The sequence below is a fragment of the Canis lupus genome, chromosome 12 (genome assembly GCF_011100685.1).
Source record: "Canis lupus familiaris isolate Mischka breed German Shepherd chromosome 12, alternate assembly UU_Cfam_GSD_1.0, whole genome shotgun sequence".
Taxonomy (NCBI): Eukaryota; Metazoa; Chordata; class Mammalia; order Carnivora; family Canidae; genus Canis; species Canis lupus.
Window position 1 is genome coordinate 54,878,235 of NC_049233.1, and position 13,380 is coordinate 54,891,614.

At 34.2% G+C, this 13,380-nt stretch overlaps 1 pseudogene; it reads left to right on the plus strand.

Annotated features, from left to right (window-relative positions):
- Nucleotides 1–3,184: 3,184 nt before the first annotated feature.
- Nucleotides 3,185–13,380, plus strand: part of LOC119876851 — a 110,835-nt pseudogene continuing 100,639 nt past the window's right edge.

The following is a 13,380-nucleotide window of genomic DNA, read 5'->3' on the forward strand; positions in this document are numbered from 1 at the left end:
ATTTGTAGAAAAGATTTATCAGCTAAAAATTCAACAAACTACACAAAAATACTATCAACAAATGCTCACCTTAACCACAAAGATATAGGAATTATTTTATTTTTTTATTTATTTTTTATTTTTTTTAATATTTTATTTATTTATTCATGAGAGAGAGAGAGAGAGAGGCAGAGACACAGGCAGAGGGAGAAGCAGGCTCCATGCACCGGGAGCCTGACGTGGGATTTGATCCTGGGTCTCCAGGATCGCGCCCTGGGCCAAAGGCAGGCGCTAAACCGCTGAGCCACTCAGGGATCCCAGATATAGGAATTATTTTAAACGCCATGTTGAAATCTAGATGATTCAAATGAGGTATCACATCATTTGTGAAGTCTTTCCCTGTGATTCAATAGTACATACTTTCTTTATGTTCCCATGAAATCCTGTGCAAGTCCCTATCACAGTCATTACCACAATATACCAAATTTCCTTTGTATCTATCTTTTCAAGTACTGTGAAGTCCTTGAAGAATGACTCTATGCCTCCTTTATCTCTGCATTCTCAGAACCTCGTGCGCGTAGTAGTTATTCAGTAAATATTTGTCAAACTGTTGAGTTAATAATAGAGAGATTCTCATAAGTTACCTCAGGATATTTCGTCCTGTATAAAGGTTGCAGTTTTCTCTGGGCTTATTCTAGGAAGCACATTGCTAAAAATAATTTACAACAATTCGTGGGTTTAGATGAGCCAGTTCACCTCTTTGTGCCTCACTTAGAACATTCTTACTATTTTAAATTCATGCACATATGGAATATGTGACTTGGTTTTATTACAGAAAGATAATTTCATCCTTTTAAAGCTAAAACTGGATGTGTTATTATGGTTATTTCTCATTTCTTCTTTTTATACTGCATCTTTTGTATTTCTTTTTAAAATGTCAAAAACAGTATCTCATTAACACCTCTCAGAGAACAGTTGCCAATGTTTCCATTCATAGATTTGATACTTGGAGTGCCTCCTTCCAAATCATAAGAAAATGATAAAATGCAACAAAATCACAATGGTTCTGAATATACATGCACTCAGGTATATAAAATTTACGTTGAACTTTCTGATACTTTGCCTGATACTAATACACTTATTTAAGTATTTGGATAATTAAATGCCCTTATCTGATGGTTGCCTTTTGATGGCAAGATACAGATCCAATTTTCCAAGGCCAATTTATATAAGAAGATACAGATAAAATTCCCAGTGTTCTTGCACATAGGTTCAGTAATTAGTATCTACTTCAGACTAAAAAGCTCAATGGAGGGAGAACAAAGTGACCTTGTACCTTATGTGTAATCTTTATTAATTGAACTCTAAACTAGCCCTTGAGATTTTTATGCAGTCTGCAACAGAAGGGTCAATAGAATACCAGTAAATCCTCTTATATTTATTAATTCATTCTGCAAATGCTAAAGTGGGGTTAAAATTGATTCAATTCATTTGTAAACCACTACTAAAGGGGGAAAAGTGATTTTTTAACTCATATACGTGGAAAAATATTTCGAAATAAAATCAGGGGAATGTTTTTAAAAAAACAGCAATGGGCACATAAGAGTTTGACCATGTTTGTAATTTCTTACCATCTTATAAAATTTCTTTTTTTTTTCCATCTTATAAAATTTCTTAAAAGAAATTAAAATTTTGAATTAAAAACACTAATAAATATTTATATTGAACAAATACTATGGTTAAGGAGCTTTTATGGGTTCCAAGAAGACAACATAAAAAATACAGTCAATGCTCTGAAAAAAGTTATAGTCTAATGGAGAAACAAAATATTGAGAACTCACTTATTAAAATACAAGGTAAAATAAGGGAAATACTTTGACATTGATCTGAAATAATGCTATGGAAACATAGAGGATTCAATGATGAAGTTTTATAAAATAGGAGACATTTGAATTGTGCATTGGAGGATTAGCATAACTTCACAAGTTTTAAAAGATATTCTAAGCAAAAACAAAAATATGGGCAAGAGCTCTGAAAATATCTAAAGATATAAAGTAATTGAGAAATGGAGGACAGCCCTGTGTGACTGGGATAAAGTAAGGAATCATGATAGACAAGCCCACAAATAAAGACGGGAGTTTAAAATTTGAAGACCTCACTTTCCATGTTAAAATTTTTGGACTTTAGCTTCTGGCAGTGAGGAACTACTGAAAAATTTAGAGGTATAGAATGGCATGAGTTGAACCTGAGTATCTATCAGTGTTTTAGAATGTTTTCACTGGTGACAACACAGAAGGTGTAAAAACTGTAATTGCCCTAGTGTAAATGAAGAAGTTCTGAGTTGTGGCAATAGAAGTGGGATTGAAAGGAGGGAGAAAAATTGTTAAAAGTTAGTAGGACTTGATTTTTTTAATGCAAGTGGAAGTTAAGGAAAATAAAGATGGCAGTGGGGTTGCTACTCAGTATTATTTGCTTTTAACTACAACCAAATGTGCATTCTTTTTTTTAATTTAATTTTTTAATTTAAATTAAATTTGCCAACATATAGTATAATATCCATTGCTCATCCCATCAGTGCCCTTCTTAGTGCTTGTCACCCAGTCACTCCATCCCCACCCCCCACTCTCCTCCCTTTCTGCAACCCTTTGTTTGTTTCCCAGAGTTAGGAGTCTCTCATGGTTTGTCTTCCTCTCTATTTTTTCCCCACTCAGTTTCCCTCCTTTCCTTTATAATCCCTTTCACTATTTCTTATATTCCACATATAAGTAAAACCATATGATGATTGTCTTTCTCTGACTGACTTCTTTAACTCAGCATAATACCCTGCAGTTCCATCCACATCAAAGCAAATAGTAGGTATTCATCTTAAATATAACTAAATATTTCATATCTAATCATTTAATTTTAATCTGAGTGTTCTTAACCCTGAAAAATTTTAAGTTTATAAAAAAATTTGTTTATAAATCTCTAAGTAAACATTTCCAGTTTATGCATATGTGTTCTATTTTACCAAAAGATCTTCAAGAATAATTTTTCAGAGCAAACAAAAGAGAAAAAAAAAAGAAAGAAGAAAGAAAGAGAGAAAGAAAAAGAAAGAAAGAAGAAAGAAAAGAAAGGAAGAAAGAAAGAAGGAAGAAAGAAAGAAAGAAAGAAAGAAAGAAAGAAAGAAAGAAAGAAAGAAAGAAAGAAAGAAAGAAAGAAAGAAAGAAAGAAAGAAAGAAAGAAAGGGAAAGAAAAGAGAGAGAGAAAGAAAATTTCATTACTTGACCAATTATTTCATTAAGGAGATCACAATCTTTCTCCTTGAGTTGGGGAGCAGAAGAACAGTCTTTATCCTTTCCCATTCTCCTTTTCTACCTGGTTAGTGTCACTAGGAATTCATCTTTTTAGCCTATGATGAATAAAGAAATGTATGTATATAAAGATATATCTGCATTGTTCATAAAGATATATATGACCTTATTCATAGTTATGTCAGTTCATTTGATATGGCATTTGTGTGTGTATGAGTGCATGTGTGGTGGCAAATAAAGCCTCAAAAGGTAATTGGTGGACATTTCTGTAAAACACAATGAAACTTCCCTGATTTATCCAATTATATGCAGATAACAGCTTCCTAATATTACATCAATACATAGAAGTAGATAATGGGATTCTTGCAAGGATCATTGTTTATTTCTTGAAAATGACATATGCTAGAGAACAGTTTATCTTTAAAGGATAATGTATATCATAATCATATTATTGTAATGACAAAGTAAGAACTATGTATCAGAAAAACTTTATGTAGAAATAGGAATTCACCTAAGTTAAAAAAGAACTGATTATCAGGTCAAACATTCATTAAACAGAATAAACTGATATGATATCTCCTTTCTAGGATAATTTTCTGATACTTGCTTTTTTTCCTCTTATGCAAATCCTAGAACCTAACATTGCTTTGAGTTATTTGTAGCCAATAAGATTTTCATGATCAGGTGCTTCTCTTCAAGAAGAGTTATAAATTCTTTCTCTCAAAGCTGTTCCAAATGGTGCATGAGTCTACTTTTTGAGACAGGCTTTGCTACAATACAATCATCTTTAACTTAGAGTTGTATATGTGAACAGTCTTAAATGTGTGACTTGGTTTATAATTACATATGTCTCACTGAATTTGAATTAAATCTTATAAATGTAGTTGGATTTGATACCCACATCATATAGCATATAGAAATTATGTTTTCCCGTTATGACAAATCTGATGGAAAAACATCTTCATATTACACTAGAGAATAATTTAAGCCTATATTCCTTCCACACATACAGCTACACTAGAATATTCGACATACCAAACAAGGCAATAGAGATTATGTATTGAGATGGGAAAGCACTTTGAGGAATTGATCAAAGGTTGGACTGCCTAGAACATAATGAAGAAGACCAAGAAAATAGTGGGCACGATCTAGACCCCCTTTTGCTTCCCTAAGGCTTTGGGCTGTTGGAAAATAACAGTCAGGAGGAAACACATAGGCTAGCTGCTTTCAACTCTGCAACATAAGCTGAGGCAGTTAACCAAGTTATGACCTAGACACTTGAATGGGTGCTAAGGAAAGAGCCTAGTGAATACTTCAGAAATATTATCATGTAACAGCCTTATTTGGGAAGAGTGTAAGTTCAGTCAATATATACATATACATATATATATATTTGTGTGTGTGTATAAATACACACACATATTCATGTGTATGTAGTTTTTAAGATACTTCCCTTCTTCTCTGCCCTTAGCTTCCATTTCCCAGGTGATCAGAATTGTCATGCTACCTTCTTGTTTTTGTTTTTTTTTCAAAGATTAATTTTTTAAATATTTATTTATTTATGATAGTCGGACAGAGAGAGAGAGAGAGGCAGAGGGAGAAGCAGGCTCCATGCACCGGGATCCCGACGTGGGATTCGATCCCGGGTCTCCAGGATCGCGCCCTGGGCCAAAGGCAGGCGCTAAACCGCTGCGCCACCCAGGGATCCCGCTACCTTCTTGTTAATCAAGAACTCCTCACTATAGCATCCCACCATAACCTCAAGTAATTCCTTACCCAAATCAAAGTTAAATCTGTGAAGATTGTGTTAATTTCACAGGGCTGCTGTAACAAATTACTACAACCAGGGGGCTTAAAACAATAGAAATTTATTCTCTCAAAATTATTGTGGTTAGAAGTTCAAAGTCAAAGTGTTGGCAGGGCTAGATTCCCTCCAAAGCTCCAAAGGCTCCAGGAAGAATTTGTCCTCACCTCTTCTAGCTTCTAGAGGTTGCCAGCAATCCTTGACATTCCTTGGTTTGCGGCAGCATAACTCCAATCTCTGTATCTGCTTTCACCAGTCCTTCTTCTTTGTATGTATCTGTGTCTCCAAAGTTTTTCTTATAAGAACACAAGTATTGGATTTAGGGCCTATCTTAATCCCGTGTGACCTTATCTTAACTTCATCTCACCTGCAAAGATTTTTTCCCATATAAGGTCCCATTCACAAATACTGAGGGCTAAAACTCAACAGATCTTTTTCAGGTCACAATTCAATCTACAGTAGGGGAAGCTAATATTTAGAAAATTGTTTAGAAGGGCTACCAGATCCATCTAATTAAATAATTTTATATCAAAGTCAGAGTAACTCTAAGGTTTGTTTGCATTTTTAAAGAAGGACTTTGTAACACAAATATAACAATAATGAATAGAATCATAGGGATCAGAACAATCTTTGTACCTGCTTCCTGAGTTTCCAGCTCCTCATTTTCAGCAAACCCATGGATCAAGATCTACCTCACCACCCCCACCTCTCAGCACCTGGGTGGCTCAGCGGTTGAATGCTTACCTTTTGCCCAGGGCATGATCCTTGAGTCACAGGATCGAGTCCCACATCAGGCTTCATGCATGGAGCCTGCTTCTCCCTCTGCCTATTTCTGTGTCTCTCCTGAATAAATAAACAAACAAACAAACAAACAAAAAGACCCACTTCCCAGAGTAGACCATCTACAAAATGGAGATACTATGCAGAAAACTTAGGCTGTGTAGCTTATTATTTTCCTTTAGCAATGTTTTGCTTTTATGATAAATATTTAAGTATTTTCTTTGGATCGATTTATATGAATAATGGCTTTATATCTCATTTTAATTTTGTCATGTTATTGTGGATTTAGACTCATAAATGGAAAACATGAAGGATATCCAGGCAAAAATTCTGGCAACAGAAAACTACACAAATGTAAATGATTTGGGGAGGCCTGGGTTTCTTTTCTTCCAAAATATTTCCTAAGTGTGAATGAAAAGAAGATGAAAAGAAGGATAAGAAACAAAGCAAAAGAGTCTTTGGAAAGTTTAAGTCAGATAATCTGGACTCTTCTGTGCTTTCATGGTAGAGTAAGCATGCATTCACAATCTTGGAACACTATCCCTGAGTACCATAATGACAGAGGATATGATAACTTACTTAGGCCATTAAAGTCCTGAAATTCAAGTTTTACAATTATTCAAAAGGAAATGAATGCATTTTAAAACAAAATGCTTTTTCCTGTATGCAAAATGCTTTCCAGAGTACAACTTTGTTGTAAAAATTGGCCTATATTCTGAACAATAAATGTATTTCCTTTTTTAAACGACTTAGTTTATTCATAAATTGCATGTGATCAATACATATCTCAAATGATTGTATTTAATGTAGAAATTGCAGCTAAAATTGGAATGGATTTCTTCTTTCTCAGAACATTATTTAAGACTCAGAATTTGATAAGAAATTCTATTATTTAAAAATCTTTCATCAGTTTTAACACTTTAGAAAAAAGGAAATACATTACTCTAAATTAAGTTGCCATTTTAAAATATCCATTTACATTTTTGTTAGGTTTAGCATTTTTTCTTTGTTGACTACAAACATATTATTCTAAATTTTATTATTTTGATTATTGATTTCCCAAGAGACTTTGATCTGAATTAAAAAGCTACAGCCTAAGTTTTATAATTAAACTTTATAGTGAAACATTTATTTTTCATGCAATTAACTTATACTCAAGAAAAATTTTAAGTAATCATATGAGTTTCTATAGCGCTTTTTATTCAACTGTTTTAAATACTCTGTGTTACCAGGTCACTCAGTTCTTGTCCCAGATGCACGAAAGAATTGGAGACCCAAGACCAGAATGGGAATATAGAGTTTATTGAGTAGATAAGTACGGTACTCTTTCAAGAGAGAAAGTGGGCATTGCTGATGCAAGAGCAGCAATGGCACTGAAAAGCTCTAGCTGCTTCCCTCTTAAGCCTACTTTGTGTACATGTAAATTTGGCTTTGATACATAACATTTTGAGTTTTGTGCATATGCCTATCCATGATGCATTCGGCTATGACTGTATTCATTTATGTATTATATGAGTTTCTAATGAGCTTTTGTAGTGAACTTAAGGTCAAGATGCACCTTTTGTATGCATGTTCAGCTCTTGCAAGCTCCCTGGTGGCTTCTGAGCCAGCTTTCTGGTTAGGCCTTTTCTGTTCTGTGAGCCCTAAGAGAACTCTGAAGGTATGGCTGTTAAGCCTCAGGGATGGGTTCCTAGGGTGTGACCAGCATCTCCTTTATCCCTCCTTGCTAATGCCTAACTAATTACATACATCTGGAACTGACTTAGTTGTGACTTTTTACAGTGTGGTTCCCCAAACATATGCAACAAATTCTACTGAGAAGTAGAGGGCTTGTTATATGTGGAAATTCTGTTTCCTATCCCAAATCTATTTATCAGCATCTCATGAAAAATAGTTCATGAATCTATTTTTAATAAGCCAATCAGATAATTTTTATCCTTATTAATGTGTGAGAACCCAGGATTAAAGGTGATAGACCAGTGAATCCTAACCTTTTCAACACTGGTGATCTCTATGCTTTTCAGTATACCGGGAAAATCTATTCAGTGACTGTCAACTTCTTCCAAAGAAAGTCATCCAAGGGACATGAGTGAAAGCCTGAACCACCTCCCAATGTCCCCAGAGTTCTGGGATCCTGGCCATAGATAGCAGGCAGCACACTTGGAGCCTAAGAGAAATATTCACAGACTTCTCTTCCCTTTTTCCTTCTCTCTCCCCCTATTCCCCTGCTTCTCTTCTGTTTTCCATCCTTGCTTTACTCTTTTCCATTTTCTCAATGCCTTCACTAATTTTGTCAGAAGAACTGGGGGGAGGAGGTTGTCCAGACGGCAAAGACAGCTTATCAAAACCCTCCCTTATTCCACCTAGCTCAGTCTCACTGAACATCCTTACAACAGGTATTTATAAAATAAAATGTTCTTTTTTTTTTTTTTTTTTTTTTTTTGGTATTGTCACAGGCAAAGAAGAAAAGAACCAGTGTCACTAGCCATCTGTCCCAGGCCTGTCTCCCATCTTTGGTTCCAGTCATGCATCTCCTAGATGTGTGTGACTGAGGATGGATATAAGTATCATACAATCTTTATCTTGACTTTACTTCCTAGCTCCCATTTCCAGATTCTTCTTCCAGGGAGGGTTTTAAGAAGTAGGATCAGAAATCAAAACACCATCTGAACAAGCAAAAAGTGCACTTGCTTTTTGGGAGCAGTCACTGGAGCTTAGCCCAATGCTCATCCTGTTCATCACAGTTCCTGAGCTACCAACTGGCCTGTCTTTCCTTGGCCTGTCACATCATAAGTCAGGGCTTATCTCTTCTTGGATTCATTACCTCAAGAACCACCCTCTCCCACCTCCCAGCAGAGCTAGAGAAATGAGGAGATAGAATGCTTAAACTTTATTGATTCAATTTAAAGATGGGAAAAATGAAACTATTTCTATACCTATATCTCAGTAAAATTTTATTTAAAAGTTAATTATGGTCTAAGCCAGAAGGTGGCAAATATGATTCATGGGCCAAATCTGACCTGCTGCTAGTTTTTGTAAATAAGAGTTTACTGGAACACAGCCACAGCCATTTGTTTATATATTATTTATCTACTTTCACACTACAACAGAATTGAGGAATTATGACAGAAATTGTAAACAGTTGAGAAGCTACAGAAATCCTTGACTTTACCTTTTGGACTGTAATGCCTAAAGTATTTACCATCTGCTTCTTTAGTGCACAGTTTGCTAATCCTTGGTCTACATCAAAACATTCATACTTTATTTGTCCAATTTCTATAAGAAAAATACTCATAAATTAAATTCCATGGAAAGATTTCCCATAGCAATAGAAAATCTTAATAGACCAATTACTAGTAAGGAGATTAAATCAGTAATCCACAATTTCCTAACAAAGAAAAACCGAGGACCAGATGGCTTCACTCGTAAATTTTACCAAACATTTAAAGGAGAATTGATACCAATCCTTCTCAAATTCTTTAAAAAAAAATCAAAGAGAAGGAACGCTCCTCAACTCATTTTACAATGCCAACGTTATCCTCATACCAAAACCATAAAAGGACACTACTAGAAAGGTAACTATAAGTCAATGTCTGGATGAATAAAGATGCCAAAATTCTCACTAAAATACTAGCTGACTGAATCAGCAGCATATTAATAGGATCATTCAATGTGATTAAGTAGGATTTATCCATGGGATGCAAAGATAATTCAACATATGTAAATCAATCAATGTGATTCACCACATTAACAGAATGAAAGGAATCATGATCACCTCAATAGATAAGAGAAAAAGCATTTGACAGAATTCATTCATTTATGATAAAAACTCAACAAATTAACCATTGAAGGAACATATCTCAACATAATAAATGTCATATAGGACAAGCTCACAGCTAACATCATAATTAATGATAAAAGGTTGAAAATTTTCCTCTAAATCAGGAACAAGGCCAAGATTTCCACTCTCACTATTGCTATTCAACATGGTACTGAGAAATCCTAATGTAAAAAAATAAATAAATAAAGGCAAAAAAAGATATCAGAATTAGAAAGGAAGAAGTAAAATTGTCTCCTTTTGCAAATGACATCATTTTGTATGTAGAAAATCTTAATAAAAAATGTTCTTTCTAATCAACAAATTCAGTAAAGTTGTAGGATACAAAAGTAAGTAGTAATTCCCTAAACTAATAATAAATTTTCTGAAAAGTAAATAAATAAATCCCATTTGCAATAGTATCAAAAACAATACAATAGTTAGGAATAAAGTTAACCAAGGAGTTGAAAGACCTATACACTGAAAACTACAAAACATTGGTGAAAGAAATAAAAAACATACAAATGGAAGGGCATCTTGTGTTCATGGGTTGGAAGAACTAACATTGTTAAAATGCCAATACTACAAAAAGTCATTTATAGATTCAATATAATTCTTAAGAATATTCCAATAGCATTTTTTTACAGAAGTAGAAAAAAAACTCCTAAAATTTATATGCTAAAATAAGACCCTAAACAGCCAAAGAAATCCTGAGAAAACAAAGCAAGAGCATCACACTTCCTGATTTCACTCTGCACTATAAAGCTATAATAATCAAAACAGACAGAATGATAGAATAGAATTGAGAACTCAGAAGACCAAAGCATATACGGTCAACTAATATTTAACAAGGGAGCCAAGAATACTCAATGGAGAAAAAACAGTGTCTTCAATAAATGGTGCTGGGATAACTGAACACTCACATGTAAAAGAATGAAACTGGATCCTTATATTACACCTCTGGTACAAAGTAACTCGAAATTACTTAACCATCAAAAAAAAAAAAAAATGAAACCTTGTCTTTAGCAATGACATGAATAGAGGTAGAGATTAGAATGCTTACTGAATAAGTGAGTCCAAGAAAGAAAAATACTAAGTGATTTCACTGAGATGTGGAATTTAAAAAACAAATGAGCAAAGAGAAGAAGAAAAAGAAAGAAAGAAAGAAAGAAAGAAAGAAAGAAAGAAAGAAAGAAAGAAAGAAAGAAAGAAAGAAAGAAAGAAAGAAAGAAAGAAAGAAAGAAAGAAAGAAAGAAGAAGAAATAAAAAAAAAAAAAAGAAAAGAAAAGAAAAAAGAAAGGTAAAACAAATTAACTATAGAGAACAAACTGATGGTTACCAGAGGGGAGGTGGATGGGAGGAATGGATGAAATAGGTGATGTAGACTAAGGAGTGCCCTTTTGGTGAGCACCAGGTGTTGTATGGAAGTGTTGTATCACTATATTATACACCTGAAATTAATATTATATGTATAGTAGCTAACTGGAATTTAAATAAAAACTTTTAAAAAATGATATAAATTAAAGACTTAAATGTCATATCTGAAACCATGAAACTCCTAGAAGAAAACAGGATAAACTCCTTGAATAAGTCTTGGAAATGATCTTTGGATATAACACCTAAAGCACAAAATAATAAGTAAACAAATGGGACTACATCAACCTAAAAGGTTTTTATATAGCAAAATAATCTATCAACAAAGTGAAAAGAAAACCTATGGAGTGGGAAAAAATATTTTCAAACCATTAATATGATAAAGGGTTAATATCCAAAATATGTAAAAAAAAATTCTACAACTCAGCAGGAAAAAAATAATAACCCAGTTAAAAATGGAAGAAGGACTGAACATTTTTTTTCTAAAGAAGATATATGAAAGGCCAACAGGTACATGAAAAGATGCTCAACATAACTAATTATTAGGGAAATGAAAATTAAAACCACAATAAGATATCACTGCACACCTATTAGAAGGGACATCATCAGGGATCCCTGGGTGGCGCAGCGGTTTGGCGCCTGCCTTTGGCCCAGGGCGCGATCCTGGAGACCCGGGATCGAATCCCACGTCAGGCTCCCGGTGCATGGAGCCTGCTTCTCCCTCTGCCTATGTCTCTGCCTCTCTCTCTCTCTCTATGTGACTATCATAAATGAAAAAAATAAAAATAAAAATAAAAAAAAAAAAGAAGGGACATCATCAAAAAGACAATAGGTAAGTGCTGGCGTGGATGTGGAGCAAAGGGACCCCTGCTCACTGCTGTTGGGATTGTAAATTGGTACAGCCACTATGAAAATCAGTATGGAGGAACTTCAAGACATTAAAAATGAAACTATCATATGACTTAAGAATTCCACTTCTGGGAATATATCCTAAGGAAGCAAAAACATATCTGCATCTTCGTGGTCTCAGGAGCATTATTTACAATAGCCAAGACATGAAAACAATCTAAGGGTCCATGAATGGATGAATGGATAAAGAAGTTGTGAGCCATTAATATTATTCAGCCATAAAAAATAAAGAAATCCTACCTGTTTGCAACAACACAAATCTTGAAGGCTTTATACTAAGTGAAATAAGTCAGACAGAGAAAGACAAATATGGTATGAGTATCTTGCTTGTGAAATATTAACAAAACAAAAAGCAAACTCAGAAAAGGAGATCAGACTTAAGGTTACCAGAGGTGGAGAGTGGGGGTAGGAGGAATAGGAGAAAGGTGGTCAAAAGCTACAAACTTCCAGTTATAAGATAAATAAATATGGGGCTGTAAAGTACAGCATAGGAATGCAGTCCATAATATTGTAATAAATTTGTAAGGTGACAGATGGCAACTACACCTTTTGGGTGATCATTTTGTAATGTATATGAATGTCAAATCACTCTGTTGTATACTTGAAACTAATATAATATTTCATGTCAACTATGCTTCAGTTAAAAAAAAGGAAAGATAAATCAGTAACAGGATGTACCGTACTATGTGATGACTATAGCTAACACTGCTCTATGATGTGTAGGAAAGTGGTTAAGAAAGTAAATTGTAAGGAGCACATGGGTGGCTCAGTGGTTGAGTGTCTGCCTTTAGCTCAGGGTGTGATCCCGGGGTCCTGGGATCAAGACCCACATCAGGCTCCCTGCAGGGAGCCTGCTTCTTCCTCTACCTATGTCTCTGCCTCTCTCTCTCTCTCTGTCTCTCATGAATAAATAAATAAAATCTTAAAAAAAAATAAATCCTAAGAGATCGCATCACAAGGAATTTGTTTTTCTTCTTTCTTTTTTTAATTGTATCTATGTGATATGACAGCTGAACCTATTGTGGGAGTCATTTCACAGCATATGTAAATGAAATCTTAGTGATGTACATCTTAAGCTTATACAGTGAAATCCGTTAATTATTTCTCAATAAAACTGTGAAAAAAAAGACTTCCCATACACATGTTAAAACATACTATATTGTTTTCTCCCAAAGCAACATAAGATAAATATGTGGGAATAACTGCTTTAATCCCAATAACCAGAACAGCATCTATCATAGTGGAGATTCAATAAATGCTTGGTTAAAGAAATAAATCTTTAAAAATATATGTACATTCTACACTGTATTTATGACCTTTATTTATTTTAGAATAAATTCCTTTTTCCTAAATCTTTGGGTAAAACAAATGTTCCGGGGAGAATGCACAATGAGATTTATAGTACTGTTTCAAGCCCCAGATGA